The sequence below is a fragment of the Ambystoma mexicanum genome, chromosome 5p (assembly GCF_040938575.1).
Source record: "Ambystoma mexicanum isolate Mex_15411 chromosome 5p, UKY_AmexF1_1, whole genome shotgun sequence".
NCBI classification, from domain to species: Eukaryota; Metazoa; Chordata; class Amphibia; order Caudata; family Ambystomatidae; genus Ambystoma; species Ambystoma mexicanum.
The window spans coordinates 405,633,386-405,651,743 of record NC_090930.1 but is presented as its reverse complement, the minus strand read 5'-3'; the positions used below and the strand labels follow the sequence as shown (position 1 = coordinate 405,651,743).

The following is an 18,358-nucleotide window of genomic DNA, read 5'->3' as shown; positions in this document are numbered from 1 at the left end:
TCTTAAAGTTTCTCTTATCTCCTCTCGGTTGCCCCCCCCCTTTGTCCTCATATAGTGCCCTGTAATAATCTAAGAATGCCTCATTGACTCCTTCTTGGGTGTCCGCTACCTCTCCATCCTCTCTGGTTATCGTCCTAATTGGGGGCCTAGCAGTTTCGCTCTTGTATAACCACGCCAAGAGACGGCCCGTTTTATCCCCCCCTGCATGCTGTCTCTCAACATACTTCTTATAGTTAAGAATGCAGAGCCTTTCCCAAAGTTACGCACACCGCTGCTGTAGTTTGAGTACTAGCTCTGCATCCCCCCTCCCCTATTGAGTTCCCGTTCCAGTTCATCCTCAGCTGCCCCTAACTCCATCAGGACCCCACCCTGCAGGCCCTTTGATTTAGCAATGGCAGCACCCCGCAATACCACCTTAAAGGCTTCCCAGAGCGTTCCCGTCGAATACACACTGCCAGCGTTCTCCTCGAAATAATGTGTGATCTCATCCCTGACATCCTCTCTAAAGACCGGCTCCTTGAGCGCGTCAGCCCGCAGGCGCCACATCGCTATCCGCGCTCTGGGGAGACATTACTGCCAATCCAGGACCAGAGGCGAGTGGTCCGACATGACCCTTGCTTTGTAGTCTATTTGGGTGGTCTCTATCACCACATCTGGCGTGGCAACAAAATAATCAAGTCTCGTGTGCAGTTGTTGCGGGGCTGAGTAATGCGAGTACTGTTCCACATTAGGATGTTTCAGCCTCCAAACATCTGCCAGCCCGAAGTCGTCGAGCAGTGTCTGCAATGCCCTGGCCGCTGGGATGGGCCTATCAATCTTATAAATAACCGCCCCACCCACACACGCACGCACCCAGGTTGGTACACAGAGTCCTAAAATATGCCGCCGTATTTTGATTGGGGGCATACGTATTTACAATGCACACCTCCCTATTCTCCACCAGTGCCTTCAATATGACCATCCTCCCCTCCGTATCCACCACCTCTTGTGTAAGTTGGAGCGGAACGTGCGGTGCCACCCAGACCAACACTCCCCTAGCGTAGGCAGAATACGGAGAGCCCGCTAGCGTACCTCTCCACTTCTTCCCCACCAGTTCCAACTTTTGCCGAGTCAGATGCATCTCTTGCAACAGTGCAATATCAATCTTCTGTCTTTTCAAATACATCATGACCTTGTTCCTCTTTAGGTAACTATTGAGTCCCCTGACATTCCACTTTACGATCTTAAGATCCCCCATAGCTCACAAGTATCTTCCCCCCTTCCGTGCAACAAATCCCACCTGCCCACGCGATACAGATACAGCCCTCTGGCTTTTTCTTGTAGCCTCTTGTACAAACTCGAACTCCCCATAACTATACACACCCCAAACTCCCCACTTCCCTCCCCACCCTCTACCCATCCCTTCCCCAACACCACACACCCCAACTGCTGCCCAGCTCCAAGTGGGGTAAAGAGATCCGCTCTGCAAGGCTCCCCTAAATACAGCAATAGTCACAGTGCTCATAATATCTTGTGCAGCAGTCTGACCTTCTCTGCATAAGGCCGCGCAAATGACTATAATCAAGTCCCAGAGATCTATTCCGCGCCATCTTGTAGCACCCTCCTCGTGCACTACTTATCTCCTCCATCTCCTCTTCCCGTCCGAACGTCAGGCTCCTGGGGACATGCCTGCGCGTTGAGCCATCCCATGGCGTGACTCCGGAGTCTCAAAAAACAAAGTTTTGTGTTTATGAAAAACTTTCAATTTCGCCGGATACAGCAACATTTATTTATGGCTCGCCTCTCTCAATCTCCGCTTTACCGTCCCAAAGTTCATGCGGCTACGCTGCACAGTCAGGGTATAGTCCGGGTAGGCCGTTATGTTTGCAGCTCCTCGTGTAATCGTTCCTCCCTTGCGGAAGTGTTCTAGTATCCTCTCCCGATCCCGGTAATTAAGGATTTTGGCAATTACTGGCCTAGGCGGGTTTCCCGGCGGCGGCCTCCTTGTTAGGGCTCTATGCGCACGTTCCACTGCAAATCCTTGAGATAAGGCTCCTCCGGGTATCTCCTGCAACAGCATAGTTGCGATGAATTCCGTAGGATCGTGGCCCTCCGATCCTTCTGGCAGGCCCACGATGCGAATGTTGTTCCGTCGAGCGCGTCCTTCTGCCTCCTCCGCCCTGCTCTCCAAGTTGCCCACTCTCTGCACCAGGGCATGCAATTCAGCCTTATGGGAGGCACAATCCACGGTGTTCGGGCTCACCTCTTTCTCGAGGGTCTCAGTGCGCTCTGCCAAGGACATGACGTCCTGCCGGAGTAAATTCACCTCCTCCTGCACCTCACCGACCTTAAGGTCCAATGCCGTTTTCAGCTCAGTTACGGCCAGTTCAAGCTTAGCTTCCCAGGTCGCCTTCAAGTCCGCAATCGCAGCCAGGACCTCTTGGTTAGTACCCGTCGCAGGCATGCCGTCTGTAGGCGACTTATCCTTACTCTTGGAATTTTTTGGGCCGGGGGACGTCTTGGCGAAGTCGTCCAAGGTGGGCTGCTTCGCCTTCGGTCTCACTGTTCTATTAGGCATGACCCAGAGGACCTGCGTTCTGCACAAGTTACCAATGCGTGCACAGTACGGTTCTATCGCCCGACCACCGTGCGGCCTGCTCCTTCCTTTGTTCCGGTCGTTGATCGGCCATTTTGTTTCATCTTTCGTCTCCGGCGCTCCTTATCTTTTTCGCACAAAACTCCACCACCGTTCCTCCCACACCTTCCAAAAGTTCACCAAGCGCAGTCAGACCGTTCACACACCGGCATGTGTGTTTTCAGCAGTCATAGGCACGTTGTTATGCACTATTTCGCCAGGATCATTTCAGGATCTCGGGAGCTCCTCCAGATCGCGTCGTCCTACATGGCCCTCGTAGCCACGCCCCCCCAAGGCAATGATATAGTTATGTTGCGGTTAAGAGAAGACTGCGTGCGGCGGACATCAGGTACATGTTGTTGTACCCAGCAAAGTTGAAAGTTCTGCACAAAGGCAGAGCGCTGTTCTTTGACACCCCAGAGGATGCAGCGTCGTGGTTGGATCTACAGGGCTGCTCGGCGCAGAACGAGGAACAAGATTCCCAGGAGCACGATAAGTGAAGGCACTATGTCATGTACCCTGCGAGGGTGGGAGAGTGGGGAATCCTGGTATAGCGTCTTGAATTACTTGATAGACACGGCGTAGCCCTTGAACTTTATGACTCAATGGGACTGGAATATAGTGTGTTAAAACGCAAATGAAAACGGAAGTATTGGGCGTAGCAACTCTAAACAGATAGGAGCGGCAGGACCGCACTTACTTACCCCCAAGATTTAGTAGAAAGGCAGCCAATAGGGCGGCCTTAACCTGCTGAGCCGCGAGTACGGGTTTTACCAGAAAGGGCTAAATGCGGGGGTGCCTGAGATCCAGGGATGGAGCTGGGCAACAGTTGGGAAGGGTGAAGTTGGGGAAGGGAAGGGAGGAGGGTGAGAGAGGGGAGAGGGTGTTTGTAGTTAAGGGGAGTTTGATATTGGGTGGCAATACTGCCCCCCCGAGGGCAAGGATTCCGACATGGCGCCTTCGGACAGAGGAACTTAAGGATCCCGTCTTCAGGGAAGATATAAGGGAGGAGAATATAAACTACTTTGAGACAAATACAGGTAGCGTTGACTCGGCGAGCACATTATGGGAAGCCTTCAAGGTGGTGATGAGCGGGGTAGCCATAGCAAAATCAAAACGCCTACAAGGTGGGATTTTGGCTGATATACACGAAACAGAAAGGGAACTGGAGAAGGCATTGAAGGAGGGAGGTGCAGACATGAAACTGATACTGAAACTGCAGCAGAAATGTGCGGAGCAATGGGAAAGATTATGTAACCTCAATTATAAAAAATACATAGAGAGACAGCATGCGGGAGGGGCTAAAACAGGAAGGCTTCTGGCATGGTTATATAAGAGCGAAACTCCCAGACCCACGATTAGAACGATTGCGAGAAAAGATGGTAGTGAAGCTGACACCCAGGAAAGAGTTAATCAGGAGTTTGCAGAATATTATAAGTCACTATATGGGGATGAGGGGGGTAGTAGTCTTGGTGGGATCACAGAAACACTGGAGGACATAGGACTGCCTAGGATAAGTGTGGAGGAAAGAGAGGAGCTGGATGCACCGATTAACTTGGAGGAGTTGGAGGAAGTGGTGAGGCAGCTGCCTACCAGTAAGACCCCAGGGTCAGACGGGTTCCCGAGTGAATTTTCTAAAGTATATAAGGAGGAAGTGCTCCCCCCAATGCTACAAATGTTAAATGAAGCGTTTGAGGTGGGACAGCTGCCGGAGTCACTCAGAGAGGCGATCATAATACTGCTTCCCAAACCCAACAAGCCTGGGCATAGCTGGGGCTCTTATAGACCTTTGTCAATGTTGAATCAGGACAGCAAGATATTGACGGCTGTCCTGGCGAACAAACTGCGCACAGTTATTGGCAAACTAATACACCCCGACCAGACGGGCTATGTCCCGAACAGAAAAATAACTCCTAATCATAGACGACTCCATCGGGTGGTTGAGTACGGGAGCAAGAACGAGGGCGAAATGGCAATTGTGTCCTTAGACGCAGTTAAGGCCTTTGATTCAGTCAAGTGGCCATGGCTGCTCGCCTTGTATGCCGATGATTTGCTGCTGTACCTGAGGTATCCGGAGGAAAATCTCCAGTATATACTAGAAGTGATGGATAAATATGCGGGGCTTTCTGGCATAGTGGTGAATCCCCAAAAATCTAGTATCTTCCCGCTGGGTAGTTATAAGGGAATCCCTATGGGGAGGTTACCGGTGCTACAAACACCATGGGCGGTTAGCACATTTAGGTATCTTGGGATAGACGTGTAACACACGGTGGAAGAGGAGCACAGACACAACACCAAGAGAGCTATTGAGAGAATTGGGAAGTGCATGAAATTTTGGGAGAAGTTGCCCCTAGCAATGATGGGACGAGAAGCAATGCTTAAGATGGTGGTCCTGCCCAGGCTCCTGCACTATTTCGGAAACATTCCATATCTGATACCCAAAAACATTTTTACCAAACTGAATAGCATGTGTAGGGATTTCCTTTGGCATGGTACCCGGAACAGAGTGGCATTATCGAAGCTGCAGAACTTTTATGAAAAAGGGGGAATAAAACTGCCCAATTATGAGGTCTATTATGTAGCGAGCCAACTGCAATCTATAGCTAAATGGCTCTCAGATGATGTCATGATGCCCGCTCCCGGGGAGCCGGTTCAAGCCCTGCGTCCCCGAAAGCGGACATCCAGTTCCAAAGGAAGGACCCAGCAACCCCATATAGGGGCCCTTTGGACAGTGTCCTGGCGCCTATGGCGCCAGGCTCATAAAAGACATCAGTCCTGGCGCCATAGGCGCCAGGCTCATTATGGGAGTGCTTGGGTGCACTTACCTGATGCAGACCATGCTGCAGGATCCCGGCCTCCTTGAGGTCTGAAAGGAACTACTTTACCTGTGGGACTAATTTACCATCCGGGCGTGGTCGGGGAAGGATACATACCTGATTGGAGGAAGGATACATACCTGGAACTTCTTCCAAGGCTATTTAAACCCCACCCGAACAGCCACACGTGCTTCGCGTTGTTCTGCATCTAGCAGCTGGACGCTCACCGTGTCTGCTCCTGTATCCTGACTTCTGCCACGCCTGCCAGCATCCTGGATCACCTGCAAAGGAAGAGAAGAAGAGAACAGAAGAAGGAAAAGTCCTTACCTGCTAAACCCGCATCCCGGAGACATCTCGCCGACAATCCTGAAAAGGAAGACTTTAATTTAAAAGCTCATCGCGTCGATCGCTGCAACGCCGCATTCCACTCACCTTTACAGGGCGCCTCCATGTTCAGCAGCGATCATCCGGATTCGCAGTCACGCCCCAGCGCCTAGGGAGAAAAAGACCAGAACAAAAGGTGAGAGAGAAGGGAATAAGGAAAGCTAAATCTCCATGTTAAGACTTACCTGTTGATTCATTCCCTCTTCATTTCGGGTCCGCGCCGCATCCTAGCGTTTCCGGACCCCGGCCCCTAAGGGGAAATAAAGACATCAGCGTTAATGAGCGAATGAAAAGACATTACCAAAAAACGCTCATTAAAGACTTACCTGATTTCTACAAGGATTTCACCTCTCATCTCGGGTCGGTGCCTGTTCCCCGGCATTCCGTACCCCGGCCCCTATGGGGAAAAAGACACTAGCATTAGTACATTAATGCATGGACACAAGGGGAACCCCTTATCAAAAAAACTTACCTGGAAGCCAAGCAAGTTTGGTTCTCACCAATCCGAAAATCCAGTGAAGTAACTGGATACCAACGCGCCCCTGCATCAGAAGCAGGATGGAGAGCTCGTCCTTCCAGACCCTAAGGTGAGACGCTACGAGAAATCACAGAAGGGTTTCAAGGAGGGTGAGAGGGGAAAGTGGGAGGCCGATTGCATTACCCCGCAGACAGTTAATCCCCTATTTTCGCCCACAGAAGGATACTTCTGCGAGCCAGACAAGCCAGATTTGGGGGCCCGGTCCAGTCCGTCTTCCGAACCCTGCGCATCACCTTAGAAGAGGTCACAGCAGCGCGAACCAGGCCAGCGCCTCCGTGGGAGTCAGGTGAGCGTAACAGATGAACTGACCCCCGAATCCAGGTTGTTTGGACACGATTGTGCCCCGTTTTATCTGAAAAAATGGATCTGGCTGCCCAAGACAGAAATGGAAGGGCACCCCAAGATGATAAAGCTCGGGTGGGAGATGTGGCGCTGAGAGTGCCAGATGATGGAAAACCCATTCCCATGCTCCCCGCAGGTACCACTAGTCGCACTGGCGGGGGGAGATAAGCAGCTGAGGATGATACTTAGGAACCACTGGGAGGCGGGTGGGGTGGTGACAATGGGGGATATTTGGCAGGAGGGGAGAAACTCAGAGTTTGAAGTGCTGGGGGAGGAGACAGGGTTACACACGGGCCAGTATATTACATATCACAGGATGGTTCAGAGAATCAGGAGAACATGGCCTGAAACGGTACTGGAGGGAGAACCAGATGCTACTGTAGACATGATATATGATATGACAGAGGGGTGGGGCATGAGATCTCCAGACTGTATGAGATGATAATGTCCAAGGTCGGGAAGGAGTTAACACAATTGAGACTGGACTGGGAGGCGGAGGTGGGCGCCCTGCTAGAGGACGGGATGTGGGAATGTGCTTTGGGATACCACAAGAAGGTGTCAAGGAATGCGAGACTGAAACAGATGCAGCTATATTTATGCATAGAGCATATATGACACCAGAAAGGATAGCCAGGTTCAAGGATGCTGGGAGACAAGCATGTCCCAAATGCGATGAAGAAAATGCTGGCATGGTGCACATGTTCTGGGTATGCCCAGTAATTGAGCGCTTCTGGGGTGAAGTAGCACAAAAACTAGAGGAAAAGGGGGTCACGATGGTTGTAAATACAGCTTGGGCTTGCTTGCTGAGGGGGTTCTCCAGATCGCAGAAACTTAAGCATGCTAGTAAATTGAAAGATTTAGCATATGTGCTTGCAAAAAGAAGGATTGCCATGGGATGGAAGACATGTCATAAGCCACTGGTGGAGGTGTGGTGGAAGGATTTGCAGAAGTGGGCGGAGGCAGAAACTATGGTATGGCAAGAGGCGAGCAATGTAGGGGGAGAGCAGGAGGCGGGAAGCTTGATGGCATGGAGATCATTAATAGCGGAATTGTTTGGAACGGTGCAAGACCTGACAGGATCCACAGAGTGTGAGACCCCACCACGCGAGGCAGATACAGAGTGTGTGGAACAAATAGGCTCATAAGGGGGGGTGGGATGGGGTAAGCAGTGACCAGAATAAATCGATGAACATTTGTATTGTTGATGCATACACTGTGTGTGTGGTTCGTATTGTTTTTGTTTGAATAAATCAATAAAACATTTTTTTTTTTAAATAGTGTATCCGGATAGAGATTTTTCCAGTCGATCACATTTTAAACTCCCTTGGAAGTCTCTATTTCGATCCAAAAATGTAAGACTGCAAAGATCACAGTTTTTTCCTTACCCAAAAGCAAGGAGTTCCATCTTTCTTCTTGAGTCAGTGTGACAAAGGTTTGAGGTAGGCGGTGAGCATATTTGCATCTGAGCTCTGTCAATGCTTCACATACCTTCACAACGTGATGTAGGGTTTCTACCTGTGAGATGTTATGGCAAAAGCGACAGGTATTCGGTAGGTCTCTTAATTGTTTCATTTGACCCAAAACCTCACGTTTGGGAAGAAGGTTGAGCCTGAAGCCTAGAAAGAGATCACACATTTTTGGAGACAGGAAGAGTTGAAGATAGGGAGGGAGTTGGTTAAGCTTTCGTGCTTCAAATGGAAAGTTGATAGATTAACGATACAGTGACTTTACATTCTAAGTCTGGATCCAGTTCATGTTCTGTATGTTGTTCTTAATGACCAGTGGGTTATTCTTCAAAGTAGCAATTGAAGACTCCAGTGCCTCTATCCAGTCTATAAATGTGGACTTCCGTTTGTGCAAGTTAGTCAAAGAGAATGAGTTTGTTCTCAAGATGTCTTTGGCCAGAACATCGTCATCCACGATTGTTTTACGGTATAGGTCCAATGATTTCCATAGGACTTGGGAGTGTATGAACTGTAGGCCCAGTTTGTATCAAATTCTTTGCACTGGGAACGAGCTGCGTAAGGACAGGACTTTCCTCCAAAAGAGGCATTCAAGCTTATCCCGGATCTGGTATAAAAGACTTAAAACAGCTTCGGCACCGTAGGATAGGAAGGCAACCACTTTTTGTCGGTATAAAGTATGTAGAAGACGCATGGAAAATGTACCATACTTTCTATGTAGTATCGAACCCTGCCGGGCCAGAGATTCCCTTTTTGTTCGCAGGATTTTCAACCAGTCTTGCTCACAAATACTCAAGTCGATGTAAATTCCCAAGTATTTGTACTTATAAACTTGGGTAAGATGAGTCGAGTGCAGGAATATTGAGAGCGATTTCCGTTTACAGCCCTGCATGGCGGACAAGGTCATCACCTGACACTTATCAGTATTTATCGTCATCTTATTGTTTTTGACATACGAGGCCAGCCCATCGAACCGTCTTTGCAGACCGGTCTGGGTTTTGTCCAGCAGGACCAGATCGTCCGCATACAGCAGCCATGGTACAGGGGTACTATTCAGAATAGGGGGGAAAGCTTGCACTCCTAGTTGTGATGATACAATGTCTGATATGTACAGGTTGAATAATATTGCTGCTAAAGGGCAGCTCAGTCTTGATTTTCTTTGTAACCATGCCCTTCATAGACAGACATACTTTAATTGAAGTATTGGAGAATAGAGCTCTAATGGCGCCAATGTGTCTTCAGGGCAGACCTAACGCTTTAGTTTTCCCGATAGGATGTCTCAGTCTATGGAGTCAAAAGCTTTTTCATTTCTATGAATATCAAATGTAGATTGGTCTTTGTCCTTATTGCTTCAAGTTTATGGAGATTTAAGATTAGGAGGTTGACATTGGTGGCAACCCCCTTGATGAATCCAGTCTGTCGAGAGTCACCTCGCTTGGTCGTTTTCATCCATATGCATATGTCTCGTAGTAGCAGTGTTGCAAATAGTTTTCCCAGAGGATCTAGCAAAGCGATGGGTTGATAGTTAAAAGGCAGTGATCTGTCCGCTTGTTTAAATATTGGAATCAATATCGCCAATCTCCATGTTTCAGGCAGTTGTTTAGAAAGACAGATCACTTTGAAGATGACTTGACAGAACTCAGCCCATGCCTCCGGATCAGCTTTTAGATGATGATTGGAGAGGCCATCTGGGCCAGGGGCACGGGAGGTATTCAATTGTTTGATTTGCATCTCAATTGTTTCGCAATCCCATTTGAGGTCCCATCTTGAGTTGGTTGGGGTTTCCATACAAAGTTCAGTATCCATTTGCTTATCGTAAATGGTGTGTTGTCTCGCCTCACTTTGAGTCGGTTTGGCGAATAATAGTGAAAAATGCGACACCCAAGTCTCTTCTGGCACCTCTGCGATTAAAAAGGCTGTTTGCTTGGAATTTCCATTTAGGACGGACCATAGAGCATAGGAGGTGCGGTTTGCCAAGGCTAATAGCATACATTCACCATCATTTTGACACTGTGCGGATTTAGACACCAATAACCAGTTTTTATAGGTTTGGTTGATCTTTTTTGACGGTTAAGATGCTGATCTAGTGGCAATAGACATGTGTGCTTGAGGAGCAGGGAAGTGCACCGCCCACTCCATATACGATACACCCATTACTAAAACCAGCTGCAGGATATAGGAATCCTAAAAGAGTGTCTCAAGATAAGGCCGGAACACATAAAAGGAAAGATGAGGGTGAAGCGAGTGCCATTAGTAGGTATCACAAAGGGAGGTGGAAATATTGAATTGACGTTACAAAGAGCACCCAGCAGCAACTTGACTGTGTGCAGGGAAGCCGAGAAAGCCATGGAAAGGGAGATAGAGAAAAAAGGAACAGAACAAGTAAAGGCAGCTGACGAACAGTGGTAGACAGCAGTATGCATACAATTTAAAACCAACAACTGGGGACAGGACTCGGATAATAAATGTATGAGTTATTCACCGTGGTGACTTACATACTCTTAGTCCTTAATCCCCTTTCCTCCATACTAAATGGGCGACCCTTCCAAGGGACGGGAGACTGAACCTTTTTCACCAGAAAAAACCTTCTTCCCCTTTAAATTTAGAGGTGCGTGGGGGGTGCAGCTCTGGGTGCATGTGCTGCCCTGACTCCACCCTCCGGCACCAAACCGCAGTCCCCATAGATGCGTCAACAATAGATTAACATTGCCTAATGACACCAGTTTTATTAGGGGGAAGGATGGTAATTACTCTTAAATCCTGTCCCATTTCCTCCATACTGCATGGGCGATTACAACTGAATGTAGCCCCAGGGTGGAGAGGAGACCCTCCTTAAGCAAACTGGTTCCTAAGAACCGCCTGTCCGAAATCCACGTCTGACCTTGAGCCGGCATCCAAACAGTAGCGCTTGCAGAAAGCGGAAGGGGCGGCCCATGTGGCTGTTAGGCAGAATCCTGTGCAGTGCCCTTAGGGACCACTACACACGATTAAGACCACAGGTGGCAATACAAATTTTACCTTTGGTACAAGCCCGTACTACTAAGTTATAGTGGTAGCAGTAGCAGAGCAGCCAGGCTAATCTCAAGAGTATATGAGCAGTAGCAGAGATTACACAAAGGGACCACAATTACTGTGACTCAAGCAAACACGGACTCAAGGTTTCAGGAAAAAAGTATAAGTACATTTATTTTTAAACCATCAGTTATACACACAACACCTCTATTAAACTTTAAACAAAACCACATGTTAAATATACTACAACTAACCAATTCACTTTGTACAGTAAGTCTCAAGGTAAGTACCCTGTGTTTGAATGAACCGGTGTTATGAACAAAACACGATACCGCGGATACGGTTGCGATCACTTTTTGACAGTTCGGTCTACTAAATAAATGCATATCCGTGACATGAAATGCTACCGGGGCAAAAACACACTTAGCACCAGAGATACCCAAAGGGAGTTGGAGGCAAAAATCACAGGCAATATTTAGGTAAGCAAGACAGTATCGAGAAACACTCAGAAACAGGAGTTCAAAAGTCAAAGGGTCGGAGCCAGGTTTAGATGACACCCGAGGCCTGTGCCGAAGATCACACCGTTAGACAGTTCACGATTCCGTATAGCCCAAGAGTACTTGAATATTGTCAATGTTCAGAAGCAAAAGTTATAAGAAGGAGGGAAGACAAGGACGAACCTTGAAGATGAAGAAAAGGGGTTCACCCAGGTTCCTCGAGTAGAACACAGTACCTTATTTCCATGATACAGCTAGAGCCCTGGCAGTTGTTCCTGTTGGTTTCCCACAGACCCACGATTCCTGGAGCTTCGTTGTGAAGGAGGACGTCTGAAGGGGGACTGCACCACACAGGGAAGAAGCCGGCAACGAAAAGGTGTGCTCCTTAAAAACAGGAGAGGCTGAGCAGGTGGCAATACGGACCACTACAGCAGTGTGCAGCGATTTCGACCACGGCGGAGATCTCTGGCTGAAGAAGATCAGCTGGTTATCCCCATCAGGCTCAAGGGAAGAAGACTCCGGACTGGATCTTCTCTTAGTCGTCGAAGGGTAGATAGCGCAGGACTGCAGCAGGACTTCACCAGGAAGGGGTAGTTGCAGCAGCCGTCGTTCTCTCCACTTCTCTTCGGTTCCTTGTAGTTCCAGAGGCAACTCTGACTTCTAGCCCAAGAGACCTGCCTTTTATGTGCAAAACCCCCATTCACACAGCCTGGCTGTCAATCACGCAGCGGGGGGGTTGTCCAGCCGGGACAACCACCTCAGCCAATCATGGCAAAGTGCGACTTGGGTTTCCTTGGATACCCTCTGAAGGGGTTGACTACACCCCCCCTCACATTCAGTCCACCTAGACACCAAGGCGCCTTGAGGAGGGCTTTTCTGCAGAAGCCCGCCAAAAAGACGGTGAACAAAGAAGGCGAACCTAGTTTGCCGCGCAAAGTAAAACACAAGAAGGACTTTAACAAAAAGAAATGGCGAATAAACCAAACCGGAGCCAAAGGAAAGATGATTTGGTCAAGCGGGTTTATGTTCGAGGCTAATATAATAGCGAAGAACAGTACCACGTTTATCTAATATAATCGCGGTAGAAAAGTTAGGGTAGATACCACTGCCACCAGCCAAGTCTAAATGTTAAAAGAGCAAAACAATGCTCAGGGAGGTACAGACAGAAAAGGGGTACAGATTAGCCCTTTCCAGTACTCCATCTAAGATGGGGTGTACTGGGTCTGTGGTAAAAATGACTATGTAAAGTAAATGGTAACTTTACCTTTCTCTGGGGGACAGTAGTCAGCCACAGCGAAATGGAGTCAGGGGAGAAGTCTTAAAGACAACCCTGAGTTACTACACTAAAGGTGCGGTCTAACCCATACAAGAACAGGGGCACTTGGAGCGGTGTGCTCCAGTGCCCAAGATCACACAATGAGTAACAACACATAGGCCAAAACACATGTAAGAGTGGAAAACAAAATGTACACTCTTACCAGGAGGAAAAAATAAACTCCAGAAATCCAGCAAAGCTGCTGGGGGACTTACTAGGTGAGGGAAATAAGCCCTAGCAGGAGAATTCTCCCTAACAGTGGCCACCCTGCTAATGGCCTGCCAGGGGACATGCGGCTGGATGGCGACGGCAGTTGCCTAGGCTCTGACCGCGTGGGCATGCATGTTGGCTGGATGTGGTTTATGCTGTCCCTCATAGGCTTCTTTGATGGCCGAGACCATCCACCGAGTTATGGAGGCCTTGGATGCCTGATATCCCGGTCCCTAACCTCCAAAGGTAATGAATAGAGCTTCAGACTTGCAGAAGACTTTTCGTCCTGTGCAAGTAGAATGTCAGGGCACGCCTGACACAAAGGCAGTGCAGAACTCTCTGCGCCTCGTCTTTAGTCTCAGCAAAACACATGGGCAGCACAATTTCCTCGTTCAGATGGAATGCGGAAGGCACCTTAGGCAGGAACGGTGGGTGAATTTGCAGTACAACCTTGTCCTTGTGAAATTTAGTGTATGGCTCCGAAGCGACCAGAGCCTGAATTTTGCTGATTCTGCGAGCTGAGGTGAGGGCGACTAACAAGGCCGTCTTAATGGTGACCAGCCTGATGTCCGCGGACGCCATAGGTTCGAATGGCTTGTGAGCCAGGGCACCCAAGACTATGTTGAGGTCACACGGGATGTGGCTTCTTGATGGGTGAGTAGAGCCTGGCGAGACACATCAAATGTTTCTTGACAATCGGGTTGGAAGAGGAAAAGTTCTCCTCCTCTGAGTTTCTGTAAGCCCCAATGGCTGCCAGGAAAGTGCGGCAGGTGTCCACCTGCACGCCTGAATGGACTAGATGCGCCAAAAAAGAGAGCACGTTGTCCAGGGAACATGCCAGAGGGTTAATGCCCTTAGAGTCTGCCCTGTGGCAGAACCTTGTCCACTTGCTCTTATACTGGGCCCTAGGAGATTTGCTCCTACCGCCTGTATGATCTCCAGATTAGCTTGAGAGAGGCTGAGATGAACCACGCTGTGAGGGCTAATTTCTCTGGTGTGGGGTGGATGACCCTGCCCCCTGCTGCGCCAGAAGCTGTGCTGGGCCCGTCTGCAAGCGAATGGGAGGCCTCTCCGAGAGGCTGAGCAGCTCTGAAAACCATGGTCTGGCTGGCCACCATGGAGCTAATAGGAGGATGCTGAGGAGGCGCGACTCCTTGATCTTGCATATCACCCTGTGAATCATGGGAGTAGGTGGAAAGGCGTATGCTGTCATCCCGTCCCACCTGATCTGAAGGGCATCGCCCAGGGAGCCCGGGCCCTGACCCTGCCAGGAGGCAAACAGTTGACACTTATTGTTGCCCCGGGAGGCAAAGAGGTCCACCTGGGGGTTGACCCCATTTGTGAAAGATCTCCTGCAGCACTAGGTCATTCAACTGCCACTCGTAGTTGTCCGCTCCCAGTCTGCTGAGCCTGTCTGCCTCCAGGTTGGATTCCCCCGGCAGGTGGACCGCCGTGAGGTAGATGTTGTTCTCCAGGGCCCATTCCCACATGCTGACTGCCAGCCAGCACAGTGGGGTGGGGGATCTGGTGCCTCCCTGCTTGTTGACGTAGAACATGCTGGTCGAGTTGTCTGTCTGAATGAGGACCACCTTGCCCTCGATGACCGTAAGGAAGACACTGAGCGCCAGCCAGATGGTCTTCAATTGCAGCTAATTGATGTGGTACTCCTGCTCCTGCCGGTTCCAGGTGCCATGGACGCAGTGGTCATCCAGTGGCCCCCCCAACCCTTGAGAGAGGAGTTTGTGGTGATGGTGACCTGTGGTGTAAGTTGCCGGAAAGGCTTGTCCGTCCTCAGGTTGCCGTCCCCGGACCACCAAGTGAGCTCTGGGTGAAGCGACAGAGGAACATTGATCATCTCTGACTGATGGCCCCCTTTCCTGGTTCCAGGATGCTGCAAAGTGCAGCTGTATCCTCCTCATCCTGAGTCTCATGTGGGGGACGGCCAAGAGGACTGCTGCCATGAGACCCAGTAGGTGTTGGTACCACCAGGCCGAGGTCACTTCTCTGCTGAGGAAGTGCGCCGTGAACTTATCCTCCGAGGGAAAAACTTTCTCGGAGCATGTGTCCCAAATGAGGCCCCAGAAGGTCAGTCTCTGTGTGGGCTGCAGCTGCGACTTCTTGAGGGTGAGTGAAAAACCCAGCTCGTGCAGTGTGTTCATAAGAGTGTGGGAAGTATGTTGCACTGCTTCTGGAGATGTAGCCCTGACAAGCTAATCATCTAGGTACGGGTAAATATGGTGGCCTTGCGACCTGAGAAGGGCTTCCACCGTGTTCATCAGCTTGGTAAAGACCCTGGGGGCCGAGTTGACGACAAAAGGGAAGCACTTTGTATTGGAAATGGTAGCCCATGGTCCTGAACCGTAGAAAGGAACAATGAGGCTGCCAGATCGGGACATTTAGGTAAGCCTCCTTTAGATCCAGGGAGCACATCCAGTCCCCCTTGCCCAATGTCTCCGCAATCAAAGCTGGCATAACCCTCTTGAATTTTTGTAGAGGTAGGGAGAGGTTGAGGGTGGAAAGGTCCAGCACAACTCTCAGGCCCGCCTGGTTCTTTTTCTGAATGGCAAAAATCCTGGAGTAAAAGCCCAAGCCTTGCTGGGAGGCTGGGACTTCCTCCACTGTCTGGCTTTCGACGAGCGACCGGATATCTGCCAAAAGAGTTGCTGTCCCAACTTGTGTGAATGGAGGGGAGGGGGAGGAGAGGCTGGGATAGGGAGGCGGTACCTCATGGAGACTACAGAGAGGATCCAGGGGTCCACGAAATTCTGGCACCAGAAATGTGCATGGTGAGCAAGCCTGCCCCCCCACTGGAGACACGTGGACCTGGAGGGGTGTGTCATGCCTTATTTCTCTTTGAGGCTGCTGCAGAAAAGGGGAACTGGAAAAAAGCACTTACCCCCCCTTTTTGCTGTTTGCGCCGATGCTGGGACGGCGAATGGTCAGGCTGCCTGGACCTCTGCTCTTGGAAGCCGCGGAACCCTCCGCACGTACGCCCCTTCTCAGACCGCTGCTGTGACTGGGTGTACAGTTTGGGCGTGGCCTTTGTAAGGATGGATAAAGACTTGGCCGTTTGCCAGCTATTTTTCTTTTTATCCAGCTCCTCGTCCGTTGTGGAGTGGAAGAGGTCACCCCCTTTGAACGGAAGATCTAGTATGCATTTCTGAACATCCGGATTGAATTTCATAGCACGGAGCCAAGCCGTTGTTCTCATGTCCGTAACAATACAGATGGCACAGCCAGAGATGTCAATGTGGGCCACGGTGGACTCTGATGTCCTGCGCCACAATCTTGGCCTCCGCCAATCCCTCCTTGAATCGTGATTGGCTCTGCGCCGGAAGCTCTGGGAGGAAATCCACAATTTCCTGTGAAAGTCTCTGGTTAACAGCTTGACGCAGGTGCAAGGACGAGTTGCTATACAGCTTCTTCCCATACGCCTCCAAGATCTTCTCCTCCTTGCCTAGCAGCGCTGTAGAGAAAAAGGGTGAGGACAACTGAGGCTTGGAGTACAGTGATGCTGCAGCAATCACAGAGGAGTGTGGCTAAGGATGGGCCGATAGCAAGAGTGTATCCCCCTCCATCTGCCTGTACTTGGCATCCAGGCGTTAATTCACTGGCTGGGCTGGGTGGGGCTTGAGCCAACCCTTCTGGGCCAAGGCAACTACGTCCTTCTGCATCGGGATCCCCGTTCTGGCGATAGGACGTAGCATGAGGACTTACGCGAGGACCCTCTCGGCCGGTTGCTCTACCTCGGGCTGAGGAAGGCCCAAGTACTCTGCCAGCCCTGCCAGATGTTCGTGGAAGGCCTTGGCTGAAGAAGGCGTGTCGGGGTCTTCCTTCTCATCTGTGTCAACCTGCAGATCCGGAGGGTCCGGCACCGGAGGGGGAGTGCTAGGAGCCGGGGGCTGCGGTACAGGGACCAGAGCCGGAAGCTGCAGCAGAGGCTTGTGCGAATCCGCCTGCGCAAACGTCTGGTGGGTCGGAGTGGGCTTCTGAGGCTGAACAGGGACCGGAGCAGCCTGTAATGGGGCCTGAGGCACTGGTGGGACAATTGGAGGGAGCAAGACCCTGATGGCGTCCATGAGGATGACCCCCATCTGTGGAGATTTCATGAGGCCGAGGAACTTTTCAAAGAACCTGTCCTCACTGGCTGGATTGGTGGTAGGTGATATTGACCCACCTCGACACACGGTCCTCCGCCTGCCTTCCCTGGAGGGGCGTTGCCCGGATATTCTGATTTTCTGGTGCGGTGGCCATCTTGTCGAGCTGTCTTCCACGTGCCTGCGTCGTGTCGCTCGGCTCACTGGGCCCCACCCCGTCCAGGACTCTTCAGTATGGATCATGGGGCCTACCCTGTTCCTCAGGCCTAGGCCCGGTAGACAGTAGGCATTACGCCCTTGGCGGATCTGCCGGTAGAACTGCGTAAAGGCGCCCCCTCGGACATGATGCCAGTACTAGGGCGTAGACCCTTGAGTGAAGACCCGGTAAAAGGACCTTTTGGTCCCTCAGCACCCTCATCGGGAGGATCTGCCGATCCCTCGGCCACTCAGCCTGTAGCTGATAGAGCCTCGATACTTGTGCTGGTATGAGGACCTGGGCGGTCCCTCCCACGCAGGTGAGTCCTTGGGAAGGAGTCTCACTGGCACGGTGGACTGGAACTGAGCGGCCCCACCTTGGGCTTGGATCAATGATAGACGAAGTCCTTTAGGTCCTCTGAAGGCGATCTGTGGAAGAGCTCCCTCCACCTGGTCAGTCTGTTCTTCAAAGACCTTGAGGAAAGTGTGTTGCATGCGGTACATGCTTGCCAGCCGTGGTCAGGGCCAAGGCATCGTAGGCAGAGGGCATGGGGGTCTTTAGTTGGGAAATGCCCGTCGCAGGATGGACACGTGCTGAACCCTGTAGAAGTCGACATGCGCCGGGGAAGAGCGGGATGCCTGAGGACCGAGAACCTGAATGATAAAAGGGCAAAAAAAGACAAAGAGAAGAAGTATCAGCGCGTGGAATTACATGGCCGAAGCCAAACCCAGGAGCGCTGCTCAATTTGTCCCGTTCCTGTCGCCGCGGAATAGGGGACTGAGGTGTAGCGCCAGAGGGCGGAGTCAGGGCAGCGCATTCTCTCAGGGCCGCACCCCAGTGTGACTCTAAATTTAAAGGGGAAGAAGGTTTTTTT

The 18,358-nt window shown here is 50.7% G+C and overlaps 1 protein-coding gene across 4 annotated transcripts in view; it reads right to left on the bottom strand.

Annotated features, from left to right (window-relative positions):
• The window catches only part of ARHGEF6 (Rac/Cdc42 guanine nucleotide exchange factor 6), a 3,277,165-nt gene that overhangs the window by 888,447 nt on the left and 2,370,360 nt on the right, over positions 1 to 18,358 (bottom strand). The window lies entirely within an intron of this gene.